Below are 27377 nucleotides of genomic sequence, written 5' to 3'. Positions count from 1 at the left end.
AAATTATGACACAGATGAACTTATCTATGAAACAGAAAGAGACTCACAAATATAGAAACTAATGGATGCCTGTGGGGATTTGTCTGCAGGAGTTGCCAGACTGGGGTAGAGATTAAGAGATAAAAACACAATAAACAATGTAAGTAAACTAATAACATATAGTATGTAGCAGAGGAAAATATAGCCATGATTTTGTAATATCTTTAAATGGAGTATATTCCATTAAAATATTGAATCACTATGCTGTAACCCAAAGCAAATATAGTAGTATTAATCAACTGTAGTTCAATTTGAAGAGAGATAATGGATGGATAGCTACAAACACAAAACATCAAGAAGAAACATTAACAAAATTCAAATGGGAAAGTTTTAAAAATAAAGATCCTATCAAGAAATTAATCTGGAGATTATTAAAAATGACCATGGGTTCATCCTCTAGAAAAAAACAATATGGAGGTTCCTTAAAACTAAAAATAGAAGTGCATTCAGAAACAGCAGTCACATGCCTGGGCATACAGTCAGGGAGAAGCAACATTTTCAAAGACAAGGGTACCCATGCCATCCCTGCTGGACTGGTTGCCATAGCAAAGACACTGCTGCAACCTAAGTGTGGAAGGACACAGAAATGAATAAAGAAAATGGGATACACACACAATACTATATTACTCAGCCACTAAAGATCAATGAAACAATGGCATCTTCAAGGCACAGGGAAGAAGGTAGAGATGATCATAGCAGCTGAAGTGAGAGAGACAGTGAGCAACAAATGTAATATGATGTCACTTCTAGGTGGAATCTAATAATGATGATGAGCAAAGATACATAGTTCACAGATTTAGAAAAAATAACTTATTGTTAGCAGAGAAGAAAGGTATCGGGCCCATAGAAATCAGCTATTTGAATTAACACACGCACACTACTATTTAGAAAATAAATCACAAGGACCCACTGGGTAACAAAAGGAATAATACTTCACTCTCAGTAATACCTATACAGGAACAGAGCCCAAAATACAGCTATACACATCTATGTATTAGTGAATCACTAACAGTCCCTGGTAGCTCAGTCAGTAAAGAATCTGCCTGCAATGCAGGAGACTGGGGTTTGGTTCCTGGGTCGGGAAGGTCCTATGGAGAAGGAAATGGCAATCCACTCCAGTATTCTTGCCTGGGAAATCCCAACGAAGGACAGAGGGGCCTGATGGGATACAGCTGAGTTATTTCAAATCCTAAAAGATGATGGTGTTAAACTGCTGCACTCAATGTGACAGGAAATTTGGAAAACTCAGCAGTGGCCACAGGACTGGAAAAGGTTAGTTATCATTCCAGTTCCAAAGAAGCGCAACACCAAAGAATGTTCAAACTACCACACAACTGCACTTATTTCACACACTAGCAAAAGTAATGCTCAAAAGTTCCCAAGACACACTTCAACAGTACGTGAATGGAGAACTTCCAGATGTTCAAGCAGGATTTAGAAAAGGCAGATAAACCAGAGATCAAATTGCAACATCCGTTGGAAAAGCAAAAGAAATTCAGAGAAACATCTACTTCTGCTTCAATGACTATGCTAACCTTTGACTGTGTGGATCACAACTAACTGTGGAAAATTCTTAAAAGAGATAGGAATACCAAACCACCTTACCTGCATCCTGAGAAACCTGTGTGCAGGTCAAGAAGCAACAGTTAGAACCAGACATGGAACAACAGACTGGTTCAAAATTGAGAAAGGAGTATGTTAAGGCTGTATATTGTCACCCTGCTTATTTAACTTATATGCAGAGGACATCATGCAAAATGCAGGGCTGGAAGAAGCACGAGCTAGAATCAGTTTGCCAGGAGAAATACCAATATCAAATATGCAGATGACACCACCCTAATGACAGAAAGCGAAGAGGAACTACAGAGACTCTTGATGAAGGTGAAAGAGGACAGTGATAAAGCTGGTTTAACACTCAACATTCAAAAAACTAAGATCATGGCATCTGGTTCCATCATTTCATGGCAAATAGATGGGGAAACAATGGAAATAGTGACAGACTTTATTTTCTTGGGCCCCAAAATCACTGCATGATTTTGGATGGTGATGCAGCCATGAAATTAAAAGACTCTTGCTCCTTGGAAGAAACGCTATGACAAACCTAGACAGCATACTAAAAAGCAGAGACATTACTTTACTGACAAAGGTCCGTATAGTCAAAGCTATGGTTTTTCCAGTGGTCATGTATGGATGTGAGAGTTGGACAATAAAGAAAGCTGAGTACCAAAATATTGATGCTTTCGAATTGTGGTGTTGGAGAGGACTTTTGAGAGTCCCTTGGACTGGAAGGAGATCAAACCAGTCAATCCTAAAGGAAATCAATCCTGAATATTCATTGGAAGGACTGCTGCTGAAGCTCCAAAACTTTGATGTGAAGAGCCAACTCATTAGAAAAGACCCTGTTGCTAGGAAAGACTGAAGGCAGGAGAAGGGGACGACAGAGGATGATATGGTTGGATGGCATCACCAACTCAATGGACATGAGTTTGAGCAAACTCTGGGAGATGGTGAAGCACAGGGAAGCCTGGTGTGCTGCAGTCCACAGGGTCACAAAGAGTTGCACATGACTGAACAACTGAACAACAACAGGGAGTGAATCAATTTTCTATGAATTAAAAAAAGAAAAAAACAACCAATGCATTGTAATTCACCTGTATTCTTAAGTTCAAATAACTGGATAAACACTACAAAGATAGAAACATATGCTGACTCTGTTCCCCTCATCCCATGGTTACCTTGGCTGGTATCACATCTCTGGAGACTGGGCAGGCTTGGGTCCCAAGGTTGGATTGTGGTGGGGCTCAGGGACCTGGGAGGATGTGGCAGGCAGTGCGCCCCCATGATGTTCCTGGAGTGCCTGCCTCTTGCCCTCTCTGCAGGAGCCCTCAATCTCTAGATACAGGTGAAGTAAATTAAGAGGTTTGAATTAACATAGAAATACTTATATGTACCAATAGATGATTGAAAATGACCTACTGACTGAAGAGCAGATGGATGTTTACTGAACACACTGTAATCACCTAAATGGGAACAAGAACTTGAAAGAGAAAAGATAAACACCTATGCATAAATGAATCAAGTTCCAGTATACCTGAAGCACATATAAATTCAGAAATCATCTTTATTAAAAATAAAATAACATGGAAATTACCGGGGGTGGGGGGAATGTGTGGGGCTGAATAAAGCTGCCGCCTTGAGGCCATTTTCTGTAACAACTTGAAAAACTGTGCTGTTGGGCATTGAGTATTCTCAAGGTCAGAGGGTCTGGAAGTAAAAACCAGCTGATCTCCACAAACGTCCTAGTGGTGGTCATCAGAAAAAATTTAAAACAGGACGAGTTCAAAGGAGCCAATCTGGAGAGGTGAGCTGAACTCACCCTTGGAAAGAAATCACATGAAAAGAGGTCAACATCACTAAATATTAGAAATGCAAATCGAAACCCCAGGAAGGTATCACCTCATAGAAGGCAGAATGGCCATTGTCAGAAACTCGACAAACAATAACTGCTAATGAAGGTGTAGGGAAAAGGCAATATGGAGAATTCTGTATTTCATGCAGGAGAACCTGCACCCATGTTTTTGCTGCAGGAAATAGGAAGTATTCACAAGGACCTGATGCTTGCTATTGGAACTCGACTACGGTGTGATGTAGTATTGGCAAGATGGTAATGGAGAGGAAAGGAAAGCAGGGCCTCTTCTTTTATAAATAACCTCCCTGACTTGGGATGCTATCCCATCCCTGGAGGTTGAGCAAGCTTGGGTCCCACTCCTGGATTGGGGAAGGGTGGATACAGCCTGGCATGGTGCCCTTCGTTGAACACTTTTTAAAGGTCTATAATCTATAGCTCTCTGGCATCAAGGGCCCGAGGAATTTGAAGGCAATGGATTTAGCTAGCCTTGACCTCTCCTGGCTCTGGGGTTCACAGCAAAAGCCTTCTTCCTGAGAGGGCAGCCTCCGAGGCACTGGGTGCTGTGGACCTGGAAGGGATTAGTCTGGATGGTGGGTTTGTGTGATGCCATAGGGGCAAAAAGTACTGAGACTCAAGCCTGTTTATGTTTGTCCAGGCACAGTTCACTCTATTTTACACCCATGAAAGCCAACTTTCCCTAAGGCTCCGGTTGCCCCAGGAACCAACTGTGGGCATGCAAAAGTGCTGCCACCTTTTGGACATTTTCTATAACTACAACTTGATCACCAGTTCTCACAGGCACCTCAATTCACAAGGCCTGGGGTTCTATAATGATAGCTGTCCTCAGGAAATGTCATGGTGTGGATACTGGAGAAGAAAATTCCAAACACAGTCAACTTTCAGGAAGCCAGCTACCAAACAAACCCAAACCTCCACCACAGGACAAGATGCTTAGCATTCATAATTGCTGCAGGAATGCCAATCAAAATGACAATGGGAAATCAAATTCCACCAGTCACAATGGCCATCCTCACAAGTCTACAAACAATAAATGTGGGAAGGAGCCTGGAAGTAAAAGAATCTTCCTAAGCTGTCAGTGGGAATATACATTGGCTACAGCCAGTATATGAACAGTCTCTGACTGCCTCGAAAACAAAAACAAAAACAAAACAACCAACTATCAAGATGGGTAAACCTGGGATCTTACGTTCCCACTCTTCCCACATAAGGGTAAACCCCTATATGCTGAGGAAACCATTGATCAAAATGCATGTGAACCCTGATGAACACTGCAGGACTACTTTCAATAGCCAAGACACACAACCAGGAAAATCTCCACCAAGATTAAAGCTTAAGCAAGATGTTGTACATATATATGGTAGACTATTTCTCACTTCTAAAAAACTGCCACAGAAATTAGAGAATTATGACACTGGGAGCCACAGGGATGGAATTGGAAGAATCATGCACTAAGGGAAGTCAGTCAGACAGAGGATGATGATGGTATATGAGATACCTTCTGGGAAAAATAAAAATAGACATACAAGGAAACCAATTTACAACCCAAAGAGGGACTTTGAGAATTCAAAGTCAAACAAAGGGTTCCAGAAACAAAAAAAATTGAAAGGTCTGGAATGAGTTAGGAGGTAGAATCCTACATGGACAAGAAATCTGTATCTGTAATAGATATCCCACAAGGATTACCCTCTTCCTTCCTTTCACATATACAGAGAAATCTGTATCTCTAACCTATACAAAGAACTCTATATCTCTAAGAAATAATTCACAAAAATGATCATCTGAGATAGATATTCCACAAGGACCTGATACTCAGCACTTCACTTGAACTTCTATGGCAAAAGTCCAAAAAACACAATAGAGATACCCCATAGATATGTAATACTGAGTCAGGCGGCTGTACACTGACAACAATCACAACACTGCAAATCAACTATTCTGCAAAGTAGCATCGGCAAGAGATTAAAGGAAAGGAAAGGAGTGCCTGGTCTCTTATCTACCTCCCTGACTTGGGATGCAATCCCATCCCTGGAGGCTGAGCAGGCTGGGGTCCCACTGCTTGACTGGGGTGGGGTTGACACAGCCTGGCACAGTGCCCTTCGTTGAACCCTTTTTAAAGGACTACTATCTGCTATGTTCCTGGACCAGAGTCCCATGTGGCATGAAGGCCTCCAGGAATTTGAAGGCAAGATTCAGCTAGCCTCAAATTCTCCCCGTGCTGGGGTTCCCAGCAAAGCCTCTTTTCTGAGAGGGCAGCCTCCTAGACAGCTAAGTGCCCTCAGCAGTGTGCCCTGGACCTGGAAGGCATTAGTCTGGACAGGATGCTTGTGTGAGGCTTTAGGGGGAAAGCAGTGAGTCTCAAGCCCTTTCCTTCTTGCTCAGGCACACTCCCCTCTATTTCACACCACAGGAAGCCAAGTGGCTCTAAGGATCTGGCTGCCCCAGGAACCAGTGTTGGGCGGGCAAAAGTGCTGCCGCCTTGTGGACATTTTCTGTAACTACAACTTGATCACCAGTGCACACAGGCACCTCAGTCCTTTGTGGACTGAGGCTTTGGTTCTGTTAATGACAGCTGCCCTCAGGAAAGGCCATGGGGCAGGTATTGGAGAAATATATTTCAAAACTAGCCAACTCTCAGGAAGCCAACTGCCAAAGGTAAATTGTCCGCACACCCTTTAAAGGAAAAAAACTAAAAAGCAAAACAAATGTCCTCCACAAGACAATATGCTCAGCATCCCTAACGGCTGCAGGAATGCCAATCAAAACAAAAACGGGAAATCAAATCCCACCGCACACAATGGCCGTTGTCAAAATTCAACAATCTATAAATACGGGAGACAGTGTGGAAGGAAAATAATCCCCTAAGCTGTCTATGAAAATATACACTAGCTACAGACAATAATATATGGACAGTCTCCGAATGTTCAAAAAAAAAAAAAAAAGCTATCAAGACGGTCTAAGGTGGAAAAAGTGATGTATCAAGAAGGGTGTGTGTGTGATGCATTAAGAGAAAAGACCAGTGAGACACAAGCCCTTCAGTGGTTGCTCAGGAACATTCCACTCTATTTCACAGCCCGGAAGCCAACTTTCCCGAAGCCTCTGCTTGCCCCAAGAACCAGAGGTGGGCATCAGAAAGTGCTGCCACCTTGTGGACATTTCCTGTAGCTACAACTGACCCCCTCCCCGCCCCGCTCCCTCCCCCCACCACCGCTTACCCGCACCTCTAATTCACAAGGTCTGGGCGGCTGCTCATGACCTCTGCCCTCAGGAAATGTCCCGTGGCGGGAACTGCAAGATAAATTCCAAACACAAACAACTTCCAGGAAGCCAACGGCCATAGGTCTATTTTCCTCAGGTCCTTAAAGTGTTAAAAAACAAACAAACAAACAAACCCCATACCTCCACCCAGGAGAGGAAGCTCAGCATGCCCAATCATTACAGGAGGAATGCCAATCAAAATGACAATGAGAAATCAAATCCCACCAGTCAGAATGGCCATACTCACGTCTACAAACAATAAATGCAGGAGTGAGTTTGGAGTAAAGGGAAACCTCCTACACTGTCAGTGGGAACGTACACTGGCAACAACCACAATAAACGACAATGTCTGCATGCCCGAATAAAAGCTATCAAGACACTAAGCCTAGGATCTGACATTACCACAGCTGGGCTTATGCTATCCTACACGAAATACAGAAAATTCTATTTTTATATATGAAATATGCAACTACATTTTCAACTGTGACATATAGAAAATTCTATTTTCATATAGGAAATTTGGGCCTATCTTTTCATTTATGAAATACAGAAAATTCTTTTACATATGAAATATGCACCTATATTTTCATCTGTGAGATATAGATAATCCTCTATTCATATGAAATATACAACTATATTTACACCTGTGAAATATAGAAAATTCTCTTTTCATATATAAAATGTGTACATATATTTTCACCTGTGAAATACAGAAAATTCTCTTTTCATATGTGAAATATACAAATATATTTTGCTCTGTAAAATGTGAAAAAATGTTTTCATATATTAAATATGCATCTATATTTTTTTTTGCATCTATATATTAATCTAGGAAATATAGAAAATTCTATTTCTATGTATGACATGCATTCATATTTTCATGAGAAATATGTAAAACTTATGTTCATATATGAAATGTGCACCCATCATGTCATATATGAAATATAAAAAATTCTATTTTCATATAAAATGCACCCATAGCTTCACATATGAACTATCAAAAACTCTATTTTCATATATGAAACATGCACCCATGTTTTCATACATGTAATACAGAAAATTCTATGTTCATCTATGAAATATACATCTGTGTTTTCATATATGAAATATTGAAAATTCATTTTCATCCATGAAATATGTGCTCATGTTTTCATATATGACATATAGAAAGTTCTATTTTCATCCTTGAAATATGCACCCATGATTTATATATGAAATACAGAAAATTCTATTTTCATATATGAAATATACACCCATGTTTTCATATATAAAATGTTGAAAATTCCAGTTTGAGCCACAAAATATGCACCTATGTTTTCATATATGAATTATAGAAAACTATATTTTCATTCACAAAATATGCACCCATCTCTTCATATATGAAATACTGAAAATTCTATTTTCATCCATGAAATATGCATGTATCTTTTAACATATGAAAATTCACACATATTTTCATGTAAGAAATATAGAAAATTCTATTTTTAGACATGAAATATGCACACATTTTCATATATGAAATATAGAAAAATATATTTTCATTCATTAAATTTGCAGTCACTCAGTCATGTCCGACTCTTTGCGACCCCATGGACTGCAGCACTTTAGGCTTCCCTGTTCTTTACCATCTTACAGAGCTTGCTTAAACTCATGTCCATTGAATCGGTGATGCCATCCAACCATCTCGTCCTCAGAAATGAAACATTCACCTGACGTGGGCTTCCATCCCATTTCTGGAGCCTCAGCAGGCTGTTTTCATGGCTGGACTGTGGTGGGGTTGAATTGACTGGGCTGGTTGCTCTTCATTAAGGCCCCTTGTAAATCTGTACTTTCTGGTTTGATCTGGCAGGGACCACAGTCCCTAGGGCACACAATCGATGGTGTCCTGACACTCTGGCCTTGATGATCTTGGAAAAGTCACCCAGCTTCCACATCTGGTGCCAGGGGCCCCAGGTCAAGCCTTCTTCCTGAGAGTGCAGCCTCCTAGGCATCTCATCAGGGTGCTGTGGTCCAGGTTGGAATTAGTCTGCAGGAAAGGGGTGAAGCTTTAGGGAGAAGAAGTATTGAGATTAAGCCGGTGGGTGTTTGCTCAGGCAACTCCACTCTAATTCACAGCCTAGGAAGCCAGCTCTTCAGGCTCTGGATGCCTGAGGAATCCGAGTTGGGTGTGGGGGAAAGTGCTGCCACCTTGTGGACATTTTCTGTAACTACAACTTGACCACTTGCCCTTACTGGTACCTCTAATTCAACGGATCTTGGGGACTGTTAATGACAGCTACATTCAGGAAAGGTCCTAGGGAGAATATTGCATAAAAAAATACAAACACAACTGACTTTTAAAAAATGAACTACAACTGGCAAATTTTTCTCACAACCATGAAAAAAAAAGTAAAAAGCTTACTACCACAAGACAAGATGCTGAGCATCCCTAATTATTACAGGAAGAATGCCAACCAAAATGACAACAAGAAATCAGATCTCACCAGGTTGGCCATCCTCACAAGTCTACAAACAATAAATGCAAGCTAAGCCTACCATCGGACTGGAAGAAGCACAAGCTGGAATCAAGATTGCCAGGAGAAATATCAATAACCTCAGATATGCAGACAACACCATCCTTATGGCAGAAAGTGAAGAGGAACTAAAAAGCCTCTTGATGAACGTGAAAGAGGAGAGTGAAAAAGTTGGCTTAAAGCTTAACATTCAGAAAACTAAGATCATGGCATCTGGTCCCATCACTTCATGGCAAATAGATGGGGACATAGTGGAAACAGTGTCAGACTTTATATTTTTGGACTCCAAAATCACTGCAGATGGTGACTGCAGCCATGAAATTAAAAGACGCTTACTCCTTGGAAGGAAAGTTATGACCAAACTAGACAGCATATTAAAAAGCAGAGACATTACTTTGCCAACAAAGGTCCACCTAGTCAAGGCTATGGTTTTTCCAGTAGTCATGTATGGATGTGAGAGTTGGACCATGAAGAAAGCTGAGCGCTGAAGAATGGATGCTTTTGAACTGTGGTGTTGGAGAAGACTGTTGAGAGTCCCTTGGACTGCGGAGATCCAACCAGTCTATCCTAAAGGAAATCAGTCCTGGGTGTTCATTGGAAGGACGGATGCTGAGGCTGAAACTCCAATACTTTGGCCACCTCATGTGAAGAGTTGACTCATTGGAAAAGACCCTGATGCTGGGAAGGATTGAGGGCAGGAGGAGAAGGGGACGACAGAGGATGAGATGGCTGGATGGCATCACTGACTCGATGGGCATGAGTTTGGGTGAACTCCGGGAGTTGGTGGTGGACAGGGAGGCCTGGTGTGCTGTGATTCTTGGGGTTGCAGAGTCGGACACGACTGAGCAACTGAACTGAACTGAACCCTACCATCTGACATTCCCACATGTTGGCCTATATCCCAAGAAAATCATCTTTCAAGCAGCCACATGCACCCCAATGTTCACTTCAGCACTAGTTAAAGTAGCCTGAACACAGACCCAGCAAAGTGTCCATCTTCAGATTAAAGCTTAAAAGCAATGTGGTACATACAGAAAATGAAATATTACTCAGCCATGAAAAACTACTACTGAAATCATGAAATGATGCCACTGGAAGTCACAGGGATAGACCTTGGAGGATCATACACTAAGTGAAGTCAGCCAGAAAGAGGAAGACTATAGCATGTGAATCCCTTCTAGGTAAAAGAAAAAAAGAGATTCAAAGGAATTCAATTACAACATAAAAAGAGACTGAGAATTCAAATACAAATGCAGAATTAAAAAATAAATAAATAAAACCAAAGAAGAGCCAGGGATGAATTAGGAAGTCGGGACTAACAAATATACAGAAATGTGTACCGGTCATAGGTAATCCACAAGGATTACCCCCTTTTCTTTCTTCATTCCTTCCACAGAAAACTGTATATATAACAGATATTCCACAAGGACATGATATTCAGCACAGGGAACTTTGCTCCACCTTCTGCAATAACTTCCACAGCAGATGAATCCAGAAAAGAATACAGGTGCTTTACACACATGTCGTAACTCAGTCAGGTGGCTGGATACTGGCAACAGGCACATTGCACACCGTACATGCACATGGCACATACTGCAGCGTACATGAAATTAAATAAAAGAATAAAGAAGAAAAGCCTTGCCTAGTTTATTCCTGCTGCCTTTCCTGACCCAGGCTGCTATCCCATCACTGCAGCCTGAACAGGCTTTGGTCCAAAGGCTAGACTGGGGTGGGGTTGAAACCACCAGACAGTGTGTCCTTAATTGAGCCCCTCTTAAACTTACACCTTCTGACTTACACCCATAGTCCCTAGTGCACCCAAAGGATGTTGTGACGACTGTCTGTCCTCAAGGACCTTGGAAATGCCACCTAGCTTTCAGTTCTGGGGCTGGGGTTCACAGCTTAAGCCTCCTTCTTGAGAGTGTAGCCTCCTAGCACCTCAGCAGGGTGCTGTGGCCCCGGTTGGGATGAGTCTGGAGGAAAGGGGTGAAGCTTTAGGGGGAACAGTAGTGAGACACAAGCCCTTGGGTGTTTGCTCAGGCGCATTCCACTCCAGTTCACAGCCTAGGAGCCAACTCCTTAGGTTCTGGTGGCCCCAAGAACCAGAGCTGGGAATGAAAACTGCTGCCACCATGTGGCCATTTTCTTTAACTACAACTTGACCACCTGTGCTTACCTGCCAGGCTCCTCTGTCCATGGGATTCTCCAGGCAAGGATACTGGAGTGGGTTGCCATGCCCTTCTCCAGGGGACCTCCCCCACCCAGCATTCAAACCCAGGTCTCCTGCATTGAAGGTGGATTCTTTACCATCTTAGCCACCAGGAAAGCCTGATCTGTGCTTAATGGCACCTCCAATTAAAGACTTGGGGGCTGTTAATGACAATTGCCCTCAGAAAAGATCCTAGGGAGAATACTGCAGAAATAAATTACAAACACAACCCACTATCAAAAAGTTAACTGAAAGAGGTATATTTCCCTCACAACCATGAAGGAGAAAAAAAGAAAAAAGAAACCCATACTTTCACAGGACAAGATGCTCAGCATCCCAAATTATTACAGGAGGAATGCCAATCAAAACAACTACAAGAAATCAAATTCCACCAGTCAGAATGACCACCCTCAGAAGTCCACAAACAATAAATGGGGGACAGGGCCAGGAGGAGAGGGAACCCTCCTGCGTGGTTGGTGGGAAGGGATTCTGGCAATAGCCACTAGAAAAGACAGTCTTCACATGCCAAAAAAAAAAAAAAAAACTTCCAAGGAAACTATACCTAGGATCTGACATTCTCACACCTGGGCCTGGCATCCTGATATCCTGATAAAACCATCATTCAAAATAACACATGCACCCCAATGTTCACAGCAACACTACGTACTATAGCTGAGACACACAACCATCAAAATGTCCACTGATAGATTAAAGCTTAAAGAAGATGTGGTACATATAGGCATGTGGAGCTTTGCTTGACCTTCTGCAGTAAATTCTATGGAAAAAGAATCCAAAGAAGAACAGTAATCCTGTATATATATGTCAATACTGAATCAAGTGGTGTACACTCACAGTAAGCACAAAACTATAAATTGACTATACTCCAACATAGGATCAGCATGAGAAAAAGAAAAAAATCAATGCCTAGTTAATTCCCTGCAACCTCCCTCTCTTGGGCTGCTATCCCATCCCTGGAGCCTGAGCAGGCTGTGTCTCATGTTTGGAATGGGATGGGGTTGAGAAAGCCAGGTGGAGACAACCAAAATTTTAAGAGAGATAGGTCTTTCAAAGAGATGGGCGTGCGATTTTGGCCCACTACGTACGATAATCAAGACAGGGAAAATCAAGTTAATTGTAGAAGAAAAGATGAATGGATACAGAGAATGGGGTGCATACATAAACAACATTTTTCAACAATAAAGAAATAGGAAATAATGCCATATTCAGTCACGGGAAAGAAACTAGAGATGATCATTCCAAATGAATTAAGGCAGACAGGGAGAGACTAGTATCCTATGATATTGTTCCTAGGTGGAATCTAAAGATGGATATAAATGAACTTCTTACCTAGAGACACTGCCTCATAGACTTAGAAATTTCCAGTCACTAAGATATAAAGATGTGGGGCATGGAGAAATGAGTAACTTCAGACTAATATATGGACAATGCTGCTTATAAAATAAATGACCAGGACCCACTGTATAACACAAGGAACCTTACTCCACACTCTGTAATAACCTATATGGAAAAAAACCAAAATATATACACATTTATATATTAGTAGAAGTGAAACAAGTTGTTGTAGAAGGAAGAAAAAAAACACCCACAAGAAAGTAATTCACCTACATTCTCCAGTTCAAATGGTGGAAAAAATGAAAAAGAAATGCTGACTCTGATCAGAGACACCAATGTAAAGAACAGACTTTTGGACTCAGTGGGAGAAGGCAAGTGTGCAATGATTTGAGAGAGAGAATATTGTTGAATCATGTACATTACCATATGTAAAACAGACACCAGCACAAATTCGATGCATGAAGCAGGGCACCCAAAGCTGGTACTCTGGGAGAACTCAGAGGCCTATGGTGGGGAGGGGGGTTCAGGATGGGGGGATGCATGTATACCTGTGGCCGATTCATGCTGATACATGGCAAAAATCATCCAATATTGTAAAGTACTTATTCTCCAACTAAAATAAGTTAATTTAAAAAATTTTAAAAAAAGAAAAGACTGTTGTCACATCCCTGGAGCCTGATTGGCTTGGAGTGTCCTGGTGCTGAGAGAGCTGGGAGCATGTAGCAGGCCATGTGCCTCCACAATGGACCTGGAGTGCCTGTTGTCCTCCAGATACAGGTGGGATAATTTAAGGGATTGGAATTAACATATACTCATTAATGTACATCAAATAGACGATCAACAAGTACCAATGGAATAACACAGGGAAATTTATTGAACACCCTCTAATCACCTATATGAAAAAAGAATCCAAATGAGAATAAATATTATGTATTAATATAACTGAACTGAGTTCCTGTGTGCCCGAAACAAACAGATACAAATCACTAGTACAGCTCAATATAAGCAACAACAACAAAAAAACTTGCCCAAACAACAAAAAATTGCCCAAAGATCTAGATGCACATTTCTCCAGAGAGGTCATAGAGATGGCCATAAAGCACATAAAAAGATGCTTAGCATCATGAGTTCTTAAAGAAAAACAATCAAATGTACAACGAGGTGTTACCTCCCATTGATCAGAATGGCCATATAAAAAAAGCTATAGCAATAAATTCTGCAGAGGGTGTGAAGAGAAGGAAACCCTCCTACACTGTTGGTAGGATTATAAAATGGTACACCCACTAGGAAAAACATTATGGAGGGTCTTTAAAAACTAAACATAGAGGTACCAAGTAATTCAGCAATTTCATACTCGGACCGAGAAAACCAAAATTTAAAAACACACCTGCACTCCAAAGATCATGGTAGCACTAGGTACAATAGCCAAGATAAAGAAGCAACTTAAGTATATGAGGACAGACGAAAGGATACAGGAAATGGAGTACATATTCCCAGTGCAGTCCTTTATCGAACCCACCTTTGCATGAAATGTTCCCTTGGTATCTCTAATTTTCTTGAACGGCTCTCTAGTCTTTCCCATTCTATTGTTTTCCTCTATTTCTTTGCATTGATCGCTGAGGAAGGCTTTCTTATCTCTCCTTGCTATTCTTTGAAATTCTGCATTCAAATGGGTATATCTTTCCTTTTCTCCTTTGCTTTTCACTTCTCTTTTTTTTTTTACAGCTATTGTAAGACCTCCTCAGACAGCCATTTTGCTTTTCTGCATTTCTTTTTCTTGGGGATGGTCTTGATCCCTGTCTCCAGTACAATGTCATGAACCTCCGTCCATAGTTCATCAGGCACTCTATCAGATCTAGTCCCTTAAAGCTGTTTCTCACTTCCACTGTATAATCATAAGGGATTTATTTAGGTCATACCTGAATAGTCTAGTGGTTTTCCCCACTTTCTTCAATTTAAGTCTGAATTTGGCAATAAAGAGTTCATGATCTGAGCCACAGTCAGCTCCCAGTCTTGTTTTTGCTGACTATAGAGAGCTTCTCCATCTTTTGCTGCAAAGAATATAATCAATCTGATTTTGGTGTTGACCATCTGGTGATGTCCATGTGTAGAGTCTTCTCTTGTGTTGTTGGAAGAGGGTGTTTGCTATGACCAGTATGTTCTCTTGTCCTAAAAAAAGGCAATGCCAAAGAATGCTCAAACTACTGCACAATTGCATTCATCTCACATGCTAGTAAAGTAATGCTCAAAATTCTCCAAGCCAGGCTTCAGCAATACGTGAACATCCAGATGTTCAAGCTGTGTTTAGAAAAGGCAGAGGAACCAGAGATCAAATTGCCAACATCTGCTGGATCATCGAAAAAGCAAGAGAGTTCCAGAAAAACATCTATTTCTGCTTTATTGACTATGCCAAAGCTTTTAACTGTGTGGATCACAATAAACTGTAGAAAATTCTGAAAGAGATGGGAATACCAGACCACCTGACCTGCCTCTTGAGAAACCTGTATGCAGGTCAGGAAGCAACAGTTACAACTGAACATGGAACAACAGGCTGATTCCAAATAGGAAAAGGAGTACATCAAGGCTGTATATTGTCACCCTGCTTATTTAAGTTATATGCAGAGTACATCATGAGAAACGCTGGGCTGGATGACGCACAAGCTGGAATCAAGATTGCCAGGAGAAATATCAATAACCTCAGATATGCAGATGACACCACCCTTATGGCAGAAAGAGAAGAAGAACTAAAGAGCCTTTGATGAAAGTGAAAGAGGAGAGTGAAAAAGTTGGCTTAAAGCTCAACATTCAGAAAACTAAGATCATGTCATCTGGTTCTATCACTTCATGGGAAATAGATGGGGAAACAGTGGAAACTATGACTGACTTAATTTTTCTGGGTTCCAAAATCACTGCAGATGGTGATTGCAGCCATGAAATTAAAAGACGCTTACTCCTTGGAAGGAAAGTTATGACCAACCTAGACAGCGTATTAAAAAGCAGAGACATTACTTTGTCAACAGAGGTCTGTCTAGTCAAGGCTATGGTTTTTCCAGTAGTCATGTATGGATGTGAGAGTTGGACTGTGAAGAAAGCTGAGCACTGAAAAATTGATGCTTTTGAACTGTGGTGTTGGAGAAGACTCTTGAGAGTCCCTTGGACTGCAAGGAGATCCAATCAGTCCATCCTAAAGGAGATCAGTCCTGGGTGTTGATTGGAAGGACTGATGTTGAAGCTGAAACTCTAATACTTTGGCCACCTCATTTGAAGAGCTGACTCATTTGAAAAGACCCTGATGCTGGGAAAGATTGAGGGCAGGAGGAGAAGGGGATGACAGAGGATGAGATGGTTGGATGGCATCACTGACTCAATGGGCATGAGTTTGGGTGGACTCCAGGAGTTGGTGATGGACAGGGAGGCCTGGCGTGCTGCGGTTAATGGGGTCACAATGAGTTGGACACGACTGAGCGACTGAACTGAACCCAGTGCAGTATTACTTAGACATATATAAGGATGAAACAATGCCATGTCCAGTTACAGGGAAGAAACCACAGATGATTGTACTAAGTGAAGTAAGTGAGACAGGGAATACAGGTATCATAGAATATCCCTTCTGGTGGAATCTAAAAATGGATACAAATGAACTTCACTACAAAACAGAAACAGATATAGACTTAGGAAAGAAAGTTATGGCTGCCAAAATGGAAAGGGGGAGCAGGGAGTAATTAGCTGGTTCAGATCAATATATACACCTACCTTAAAACAGGTGCTGTTGTAATTTAGTTGCTCAGTTGTGTCCAATTCTTTGGGACCCCATGGTCTGCAGCCCATCAAGCCACTCTGTCCATGGGATTTCCCAGGTAAGAATACTTGAATGAGTTGCCATTTCCTGCTCCAGGAGATCTTCCTGACCCAGGGATTGAACCCGTGTCTCCTGAAAGTCTCCTTCATTGCAGGTGCATTCTTTACCACTGAGCCACCTGGGAAGCCATAAAACAGGTGCTGAAGGGCTCTTAATAGTCACAAGTCAGACAGGGCTATAAATGAAACCTCTCAAGAAATGTCCTGGGGTAAGTAATGAGAAAAGAATTCCAAATATGGCCAAGTTGCAAGAGGTAAATTGTACTCATAAGACATAAAATAATAAAAGCACAAGGAAAGATATTCTACATCAGCAATTATTAAATCAATGCCAATCAAACTACAATGAGGTATCACCTCACACTGGTCACACTGTCCATCATCAAAAAGATCTACAAAGAATAGTACTGCAGAGGATGTACAGATAAGGGAATCCTCCTACAATATTGGTGGGAATGTAAATGGTGAAGCCACTATGGAAAACAGCAAGGAGGTTCTCTGAAAAACTAAACATAGATGTATCATATGATCCTACAATCTGTTTCCAGGCTTAGATCTGGAGAAATTCATCATTTGAGATGACACGTGCACTCCAATTTTCAGGGTAGCACTATTCACAATAGCCAAGACACAGCCACCAAAATATCCAGTGACAGAAAAATGAAGACTGCATGGTACGTCTATACACTGGAATACTACTCAGTCAAAAAACAGAAAAAGTAATGATATTGGCAGCAGCATAGATGTACCAAGACATTATTATACTAAGTAAGGTAAGTCAGGCAGAAAGACAAATATCCTAAGATACCACGTATAGGTGGGATCTATAAGTTCATACCAATAACTAATGTACAAAACAGAAACAGACTCAGACTAAGGAAACCAAATTATGATCATCAAAACAAAGGTAGAAGGGAGAGATAAATTAAGAGTTTGGAATGAAAATATACACACTGATATATATCAAGTTGATAATGAAAAAGGACCTATGGAATAGAACAGGCAACTCGACTGAAAAAGATGGTAATATCCTATATGAGGCAAAAAACAGTAACATGATAGATATATGTCTATGTATAACTGAATGAAGTTCATATATACCTAAAACAAACAATACACTGGAAATCAACTCTGCTCCAACATAAGATAACAAATTAAATTACCTGAGCTCGGTCCAGGGGACGCCAGACAGTGGTGACCCCTGTGATTTGATACGGGATGTGCTGATATTAATGTGACACCACCAAAGGTTTTCACTCAGCAGGACACAGAGCAGCAACCCACCTGACCTCATGTGAACACGATAAGCTGAAGAAAAGGAAAAGGACCACAGGTTAATCAGGGCAGCACCCTCAATTCAGATGCTGGGAATCTCCGAGGGGACAGGACACACTGCAGGTAAAGAGCAGACATGTGGTCTCTGTGTACACAGGATCCTGACCCATGTGGATGAGGTGAGAGCCACACAATCCCCAGACCCTGCACCTGGGGACACCCTTCCACACTCTCCAAGGTGACACCACCCCCTCAGACCTTGCACCTGAGGTCCCACGACCCTTGGTTAGGACACCATGTCTCTGCTGGGCCCCTAAGGTGGAAATGAGTGTTCCTATAACCCCCTGGGACGGTAGAAAGAAGTTTGGGTTTGGTCTCCTCTCCCCACACTGTCCCATAGAAGTCCTCCTCTCTTCCTCTTGGTTCTCTGTGCTGTTATGATAATGTTGAACACACTACCTTGGTTCTGGCAGGTTCGGTCCTTTCTTGTTCCACTGAGGTGTTGAGAAAACACACCAGGCACAGGGCTGGGAGACGAGGGGCAGGTCTGCTCTCTGCTGAGCAGGGATGGTCACCTGGAAAGAGATCGCAGCAGCAACCTCACCTGCTGCCCATTGACTTTTTGCCTGATCCGTGTGCCCTGCAATCAATTCACCAGGTGAACCTGCCTCCCTACTAAACCTGAAGGTACTGGAAAAATGGAATGGTTACCAGGTAGCCACCTAAGGGGTCCCCAGGAGCCCCAGGGAAGGTGAACCTCTCAGGGGTAAAGAGGCAAACAGGCACAGGCCTGTATACAGTGAATACCATAAAGCATTAATTCCTGCACACAAGTGAAGCTCTCATGTATTCTTCCCTTTTTATTAGCTTTGTGTGTGTGTGGTCTCCCCATACAGGTGATCCTGACCCATGCAGTTGGGGTGAGATTCACACGGTCCCCAGACCCCCAACCTGGGGTCACACGTCCCCTCAGTCAGGACAAGGACAACATGGCTGTGGTCAGAGGGTCCCCAATGTGTAAACAAGCCAGGTCTCTGGGACCCCCTGGAATCCTAGAAAGAAGTGTAGGGACCGTCTCCTCTCCCCATAATTGTCCCTGAGAAGTCAGGCCCCTCCTGTTTTCACTTTGGTTCTGTATGATTTTTTTGCTGGTTTGAAAGCTCATGCTAGAGGCTAACATACCACCTTGGTTCTGGCAGGCTCTGTCTTTCTTGTTCCGCTGAGGTGCTGAGAAAATAGGAGAGCTGGGCTGAAAGACGAGAGGCAGCTCTGATCTCTTTGGAGGAGTCGACTGGAAGGAGACCAGAGCAGCAACCTCACCTGCTGCCCATTGACTTTTTGCCTGATCCCTGTGCCCTGGAACCAAGTCACCAGGTGAAGCTGCCTCCCTACTCAACCTGAATGTGCTGGAAAATTGGAGTAATTACCAGGTAGTCCACCTGAGGGGTCTCCAGGAGCCCCAGGGAAGGTGAATCTGGCAGGGGACAGACTAGGAGCCCTACCGCAGCACTGACCCCGGGAGGGCCATGGAACCCCACTCAGAGGAGAGCATGGTTACCCAGAGAAGCCCACCTCAGCCCCAGAGCCCAGACATCTGAGCACGGACATTCAGATGCAGGCACAGAGTTTTCCAGGACAGAGGCCAGGCCAGGTCTCTACCCCGGTCTCCATGTCCTAGTGCACAGAGTACAAGGTCAGGTCTAAACGTTCTCATTGCAGAAAGCACAGGGTCTTGTTAAACATAATCAGTGTAGACAGGACTTGAACAGTAAAATGAAAGTGTTATCATCTCTGACACTTGTGACCCCATGGACTGTAGCCTGCCAGGCTCCTCTATGCATGGAATTCCCCAGGCAAAAATATTGGTAGTGGGTAGCCATTCACTTCTCCAGGTGATCCTCCCAACCCAGGGATCGAACCCAGGTCTCCTGCATTGCAGGCTGATTCTTTTCCATCTGAGCTACAAGGGAACCCTTAGACAGGACTTGGAGAGGTCTCAATCTACCACATAAACAGAACATGGTTGGGTTTAGACTAGCGTAAAGCTGCTCTCTAGGAGGCAGAGGCCACACACATGCAGGGTCTCTCATCGTTGGACACGGGGCTCACTGTCGTGTGGGAACTAGGGTGTACATCTCTTAAAGAAATCATCACTGGGCTCCACACTTCACCCACATCAGGAATTGAAAGAACCTTTGTCATTAAACATTTCAACAAGCAAAACAAAACTGGTATCAATTTCTGTGGCCCCTTGATGGTCCGGATCCTCAGGACGGCCAAGATATTCTTAGAGTGCAGCCCAGTGTCCTGTGATGACAGACAGGAAGTGGCCTGATTCCAGCATCCCAGGCTTCCAGTAGGAGGCACACTAGAAGCCTTCTGGAAAAGCTTATTATTTATCAGAGTAAAATATACTCTTGAAAAAACAAGCATACTAGTCATTATTTGCAAACCTAAAATATTCTTAAAAGCTTGGCACCCTGATCTTTGTGGTTCACATTAGTTCCTTTGTGTTCAGATTTTCTGAGTAGAAGCAATTTATCATTTCAAATTAGTTTCTTCAAATTCTGTTATTTGTTATTATATGAATTAAAGATCACACTTGAAAACAAATACAAGGAAATTCCTGCAAAAAATGCGTGACTCAAAGAGCCCACAAGCTGCATGTACTTTGTCTTCTAACAGATTCCTTTCTCTCCCTAAAGAAACCTGAAACAACTGGCCCCCTCATTTTTTGCTTCTCTGTTCAAACTGAGCTAAAAGGAAATTGTTAATCATATCAACAAGTAAGAGTTTCTGAGTTTTGAGATGTCATACCAGGGTAACAGGGGCTGGAGAAAATGGAACATTCCTATGCTGCTGGTAGGCAAACCATATCCTTAAAATAAAGCTTTGTTTCTAATTGTATTTAATTACCACAGAACATGGTTACATGGAGTATGAACCAAGAGTCTAAATATAGCAGGCAATGTGTGAAGACAAATTTGATATCCCATATATGAGAGTAAAAGCTACCTGTTTTTCCAACAGTCGTATATGGCTGTGAGAGTTGGACCAAAAAGAAGGTTGAGCAGGGAAGAACTGATGCTTTCAAATTGTGGTGCTAGAGAAGACTCTTGAGTCCTTTGGGGTGCATGGAGATCAAACCAGTCAATATTAAAGGAAATCAACCCTGTATATTCATTGGAAGGGCTGATAGAGAAAATAAAGCTCCAATATTTTGGCCACCTGATGCGAAGAGCTGACTCAGTGGAAAAGACCCTGATGCTGGGAAACATTGAGGGCAAGAGGAGAAGGGGACGACAGAGGATTAGATGGTTGGATGGCATCACCGACTCAATGGACATGAGTTTGAGCAAACTCTGGGAGATGGTGAAGGAAAGGGAAGCCTGGTGTGCTGAAGTCCATGAGCTCGCAAAGAGTCAGACGTGACTGAACGACTGAAGAAACATTTGTCATAGCTTGTCTTCCAAGGAGCAAGTGTCTGTTAATTTTATGGCTGCAGTTACCATCTGCAGTGATTATGGAGCCCAAGAAAATAAAGTCTGTCACTGTTTCCACTTTTTCCCCATCTATTTGCCATGAAGTTATGGGACGAGATGCCATGATTTTAGCTTTTCGGATGTTGAGTTTTAAGCCAGCTTTTTCACTCTCCTCTTTTACCCTCATCAGGAAGGTCTTTAGTTGCTTTTCACTTTCTGCCATTAGAGTGGTATTATCTGCACATCTGTGGTTGTTGATATTTCTTCTGGCAATCTTAATTCCAGCTTGTGATGTGTCCAGCCCAGCATTTTGCATAATGTACTTTGCATATAAGTTAAATAAGCAGGGTGACAATATACAGCCATGATGTACTCCTTTCCCAATTTGAAACCCGTCTGTCGTTCCATGTCTATTTCTAACTTGCTTTTGATCTGCATACAGGTGTCTCAGGAGGCAGGTAAAGTAGTCTGGTATTCCCTACTATTTAAGAATTTTTCACAATTTGTTTTGATCCACACAGTCAAAGGCTTTAAAGCAGAAGTAGATGTTCTTCTGAAATTCCCTTGTTTTCTTTATGATCCATTGAATGTTGGCAATCAACTACTTCACCCCAAATATGGTGGAGCCTCTGGGCTGGAAAGCTTTGCATGGTCCCCTAGGGCACCACGTGTCCCCTAGGCTGGATTTCCCAACTCCAGCCTCTGTCCTTAGGCCTGCCCCACTGACAGATGATAGCACCCTCTGCAGAGTGGTGTTCCCAAAACTGGAATGTGTTCTGGGGATAAAGGGTAAGGGGGAGGAGAAAGGAGACACAAGCCTTGGGTGTTTCTTCTGGCACATTCTCCATAGCTGACAATCCAGGAGCAGGATTTTCCATAAGACTCATTGCCTGAGGACCAGAGTTGTGCAGGAAGGAATGCTGTTTCTTCAGTACTGCTTTCCAGAACAACTTTAAAACAGGTGCTGTTGGGCTCTGAATATTCACAAGGCTTCAGTTCAGTTCAGTCGCTCAGTCGTGTCCGACTCTTTGCGACCCCATGCCAGACCTCCCTGTCCATCACCAACTTCTGGAGTTTACTCAAACTCATGTCCATCAAGTCAGTGATGCCATCCAGCCATCTCATCCTCTGCCGTCCCCTTCTCCTCCTGCCCTCAATCTTTCCCAGCATCAGGGTCTTTTCCAATGAGTCAGCTCTTCAAATGAGGTGGCTGAAGTATTGGAGTTTCAGCTTCAAATCAGTCCTTCCAATCAACACCCAGGACTGATCTCCTTTAGGATGGAATGGTTGGATCTCCTTGCAGTCCAAGGGACTCTCAAGAGTTTTCTCCAACACTACAGTTCAAGAGCACCAATTTTCGGGGCTCAGCTTTCTTCACAGTCCAACTCTCTCATCCATACATGACCACTAGAAAAACCATAGCCTTGACTAGACAGACCTTTGTTGGCAAAGTAATGTCTCTGCTTTTTAATATACTGTCTAGGTTGGTCATAACTTTCCTTCCAAGGAGTAAGCGTCTTTTAATTTCATGGCTGCAATCACCATCTGCAGTGATTTTGGAGCCCAGAAAAATAAAGTCTGACACTGTTTCCACTGTTTCTCCATCTATTTCCCATGAAGTGATAGGACCAGACGCCATAACCTTAGTTTTCTGAATGTTGAGCTTTAAGCCAACTTTTCCACTCTCCTCTTTCACTATCATCAAAAGGCTTTTTAGTTCCTCTTCACTTTCTGCCATAAGGATGGTGTCATCTGAATATCTGAGGTTATTGATAATTCTCCTAGCAATCTTGATTCCAGCCTGTGCTTCTTCCAGCCCAGCATTTCTCATGATGTACTCTCCATATAACTTAAATAAGCAGGGTGACAATATACAGCCTGACGTACTCCTTTTCCTATTTGGAACCAGTCTGTTGTTCCATGTCCAGTTTTAACTGTTGCTTCCTGACCTGCATACAGGTTTCTCAAGAGGTAGGTCAGGTAGTCTAGTATTCCCATCTCTTTCAGAATTTTCCACAGTTTATTGTGATCCACACAGTCAAAGGCTTTGGCATAGTCAATAAAGCAGAAATAGATGTTTTTTCTGGAACTCTCTTGCTTTTTCTATGATCCAGTGGATGTTGGCAATTTGATCTCTGGTTCCTCTGCCTTTTCTAAAACCAGCTTGAACATCTGGAATTTCTCGGTTCACATATTGCTGAAGCCTGGCTTGGAGAATTTTGAGCATTACTTTACTAGCATGTGAGATGAATGCAATTGTGTGGTAGTTTGAGCATTCTTGGGATTGCCTTTCTTTGGGATTGGAATGAAAACTGACCTTTTCCAGTCCTGTGGCCACTGCTGAGTTTTCCAAATTTGCTGGCATATTGAGTGCAGCACTTTCACAGCATCATCTTCCAGGATTTGAAATAGCTCAACTGGAATTCCATCACCTCCAATAGCTTTGTTCATAATGATGCTTTCTAAGGCCCACTTGACTTCACATTCCAGCATATCTGGCTCTAGGTGAGTGATCACACCATCATGATTATTTGGGTCATGAAGATTTTTTTGTACAGTTCTTCTGTGTATTCTTGCCACCTCTTCTTAATATCTTTTGCCTCTGTTAGGTCCATACCATTTCTGTCCTTTATTGTGCCCATCTTTGCATGAAATGTTCCCTTGGTATCTCTAATTTTCTTGAAGAGATCTCTAGTCTTTCCTGTTCTATTGCTTTCCTCTATTTCTTTGCACTGATCACTGAGGAAGGCTTTCTTATCTTTCCTTCCTATTCTTTGGAACTCTGCATTCAAATGGGAATATCTTTCCTTTTCTCCTTTGCTTTTTGTTTCTCTTCTTTTCACAGCTATTTGTAAGGCCTCCTCAGACAGCCATTTTGCTTTTTTGTATTTCTTTTCCATGGGGATGGTCTTAATCCCTGTCTCCTATACAATGCCACAAACCTCTGTCCATAGTTCATCAGGGACTCTGTCTATCAGATCTAGTCCCTTAAATCTATTTCTCACTTCCACTGTATGATCATAAGGGATTTGATTTAGGTCATACCTGAATGGTCTAGTGGTTTTCCTTACTTTCTTCAATTAAGTCTGAATTTGGCAATAAAGAGTTCATGATCTGAGCCACATTCAGCTCCCAGTCTTGTTTTTGCTGTCTAGAGCTTCTCCATCTTTGGCTGCAAAGAACATAATCAATCTGATTTCAGTGTTGACCATCTGGTGATGTCCCTGTGTAGTCTCCTCTTGTGTTGTTGGAAGAGGGTGCTTGCTATGACCAGTGCGTTCTCTTGGCAAAACTCCATTAGCCTTTGCCCTGCTTCATTCCGTACTCCAAGGCCAAATTTGCCTGTTACTCCAGGTGTTTTTTGACTTCCTACTTTTGCATTCCAGTCCCCTCCCCTATAATGAAAAGGACATCTTTTGGGGGTGTTAGTTCTAAAAGGTCTTGTAGGTCTTCATAGAACCGTTCAACTTCAGCTTCTTCAGCGTTACTGGTTGGGGCATAGCCTTGGATTACCATGATATTGAATGGTTTGCCTTGGAAACGAAGAGAGATCATTCTGTCGTTTTTGAGATTGCATCCAAGTACTGCATTTTGGATGCAATCTTGTTGACCATGATGGCTACTCCATTTCTTCTAAGGGATTCCTGCCCACAGTAGTAGATATAATAGTCATCTGAGTTAAATTCACCCATTCCAGTCCATTTTAGTTTGCTGATTCCTAGAATGTTGACATTCACTCTTGCCATCTCCTGTTTGACCACTTCCAATTTGCCTTGATTCATGGACCTAACATTCCAGGTTCCTCTGCAATATTGCTCTTTACAGCATCGGACCTTGCTTCTATCACCAGTCACATCCACAACTGGGTATTATTTTTGCTTTGGGTCCATCCCTCATTCTTTCTGGAGTTATTTCTCCACTGATCTCCAGTAGCATATTGGGCACCTACCGACCCAGGGAGTTCCCCTTTCAGTATGGTATCATTTTGCCTTTTCATGGGGTTCTCAAGGCAAGAATACTGAAGTGGTTTGCCATTCCCTTCTCCAGTGGACCACATTCTGTCAGACCTCTCCACCATGACCCATCCATTTTGGGTGGCCTCACATGGCATGGCTTAGCTTCATTGAGTTAGACAAGGCTCTGGTCCATGTGATCAGATTGGCTTGTTTTCTGTGATTATGGTTTCAGTGTGTCTGCCCTCTGATGCCCTCTTGCAACAGCTACCGTATTACTTAGGTTTCTCTTACCTTGGACGTAGGGTATCTCTTCAAGGCTGCTCCAGCAAAGTGCAATGGCTACTCCTTTTCTTGGACGAGAAGTATTTCTGCATGGCTGCTCCTCCTGACCTTGAAAGTGGAGTAGCTCCTCTTGGCCCTCACAAGACTTGGGGGTCTATAAATGACACCTGCCCTTTAGTCACCTGCCCTTTATCAGAAGACATGGGAAAGGAATTCAAACAGGGCCATCTTTCAAGAAGACAATTTCAAGAGGCAAACTGTACTCACTCTGTATAAGATCAAAAAGCACTGGGAAAGGTACTCCTGCTCACTAACTTCTAAGCCCAGGCAAATCAAAACTACCATGAGAAAGCCCCTCACACAGTCAGAATGGCCACCATCTAAAACATCTACAGAGAATCCAACTGGCAGAGCATGGAGGCAAAAGGGAATACTCCTACACTCTTTATGTGGATGTAAATGGGTGTAGAAACTATAAAAACCAGCAAGGAGGTTCCTTATAAACTAAACATCCAGAAACCGTAAGGTCTGACAATCCCACGTCTGGGCTTAGACCCAGAGAAGATCAGAATTCACAATGACCTGCGCACCCTTGTTTTCAGGGCAGCACGGTTGACAATGGCCAAAAAGCTAGAATTGTTGCTGGCCAAAATCTTGACTTTCTTTGCCAGGTGAAGCCAAATAAAAAATATGGAGACAGAGTTTGGAGGAAATAGAAAGGTAGCTTTAATTCTCAGCTGGTGAAGCGGAGAGCACAGTACGTGCCTCAAGAACTGTGCTCCCCATGAGGAGTTTAGGGGCTTATATAAGATAGGGTTCGAAGTCAGTGATGAGGAACAAAGGTGATAGGATCTTGATTTCTTCCTCTTGCATTGTTTCAAAGACAGTCATAAAGTTACTGGCATCAGTAACCCAGTTATTGAGTCTGGCAGTTCGGTGGCTCTGCAGCCTTCTTTCTGATGTGCAACTACAAGGGGAAGGGTGTTGTAAGAGTAAACACCAGATAGGGGATGTATTTAGCATAGAGTCAAAGGAAAATAGGTGCAAAGTGTAGCTCCTGCAGAGTTAAGGGGCAGAAAAGCAAACTCAGCTACAGACATGCAGAGTTAGGAGCATTAAAGTAAAGAAACTAGGAACTTTCAGGCCTGCTCACTGTTTCTTCATCTTCTTTGTTCCTAAGAAAGAGAAATTAAAAAAAACTCATTCCTTCTTTTTTCCTTTTCACTGCAACAGATTCAACCAAAATATTTATTGACAGGAAAATGAGGACCAAGTGGTGCACCTCTGCACTGGAATACTGCTGCTGCTGCTAAGTCGCTTCAGTCGTGTCCAACTCTGTGCGACTCCATAGACGGCGGCCCACCAGGCTCCCCTGTCCCTGGGGTTCTCCTGGAAAGAACACTGGAGTGGGTTGCCATTTCCTTCTCCAATGCTTGAAAGTGAGAAGTGAAAGTGAAGTTGCTCAGTCGTGTCCGACTCTTCGTGACCCCATAGACTGCAGCCTACCAGGCCCCTCCGTCCATGGGATTCTCCAGGCAAGAGTACTGGAGTGCGTTGCCATTTCCTTCTCCAACACTGGAATACTACTCAGTCATGAATCAGAACAGAATAATGCCATTGACAGCAGTGTGGATGGACAGAGTGATTACCTTACTAAGTAAAGGAAGTCAGAGAGAGAAAGATAAATATCACAGGGTGATCACTGACAGTTGTATTCTTGAAATG

This window comes from Cervus elaphus, chromosome 13, assembly GCF_910594005.1.
Source record: "Cervus elaphus chromosome 13, mCerEla1.1, whole genome shotgun sequence".
Taxonomy (NCBI): domain Eukaryota; kingdom Metazoa; phylum Chordata; class Mammalia; order Artiodactyla; family Cervidae; genus Cervus; species Cervus elaphus.
The sequence above is the reverse complement of the archived record's forward strand: the minus strand, read 5'-3'. Positions refer to the sequence as shown.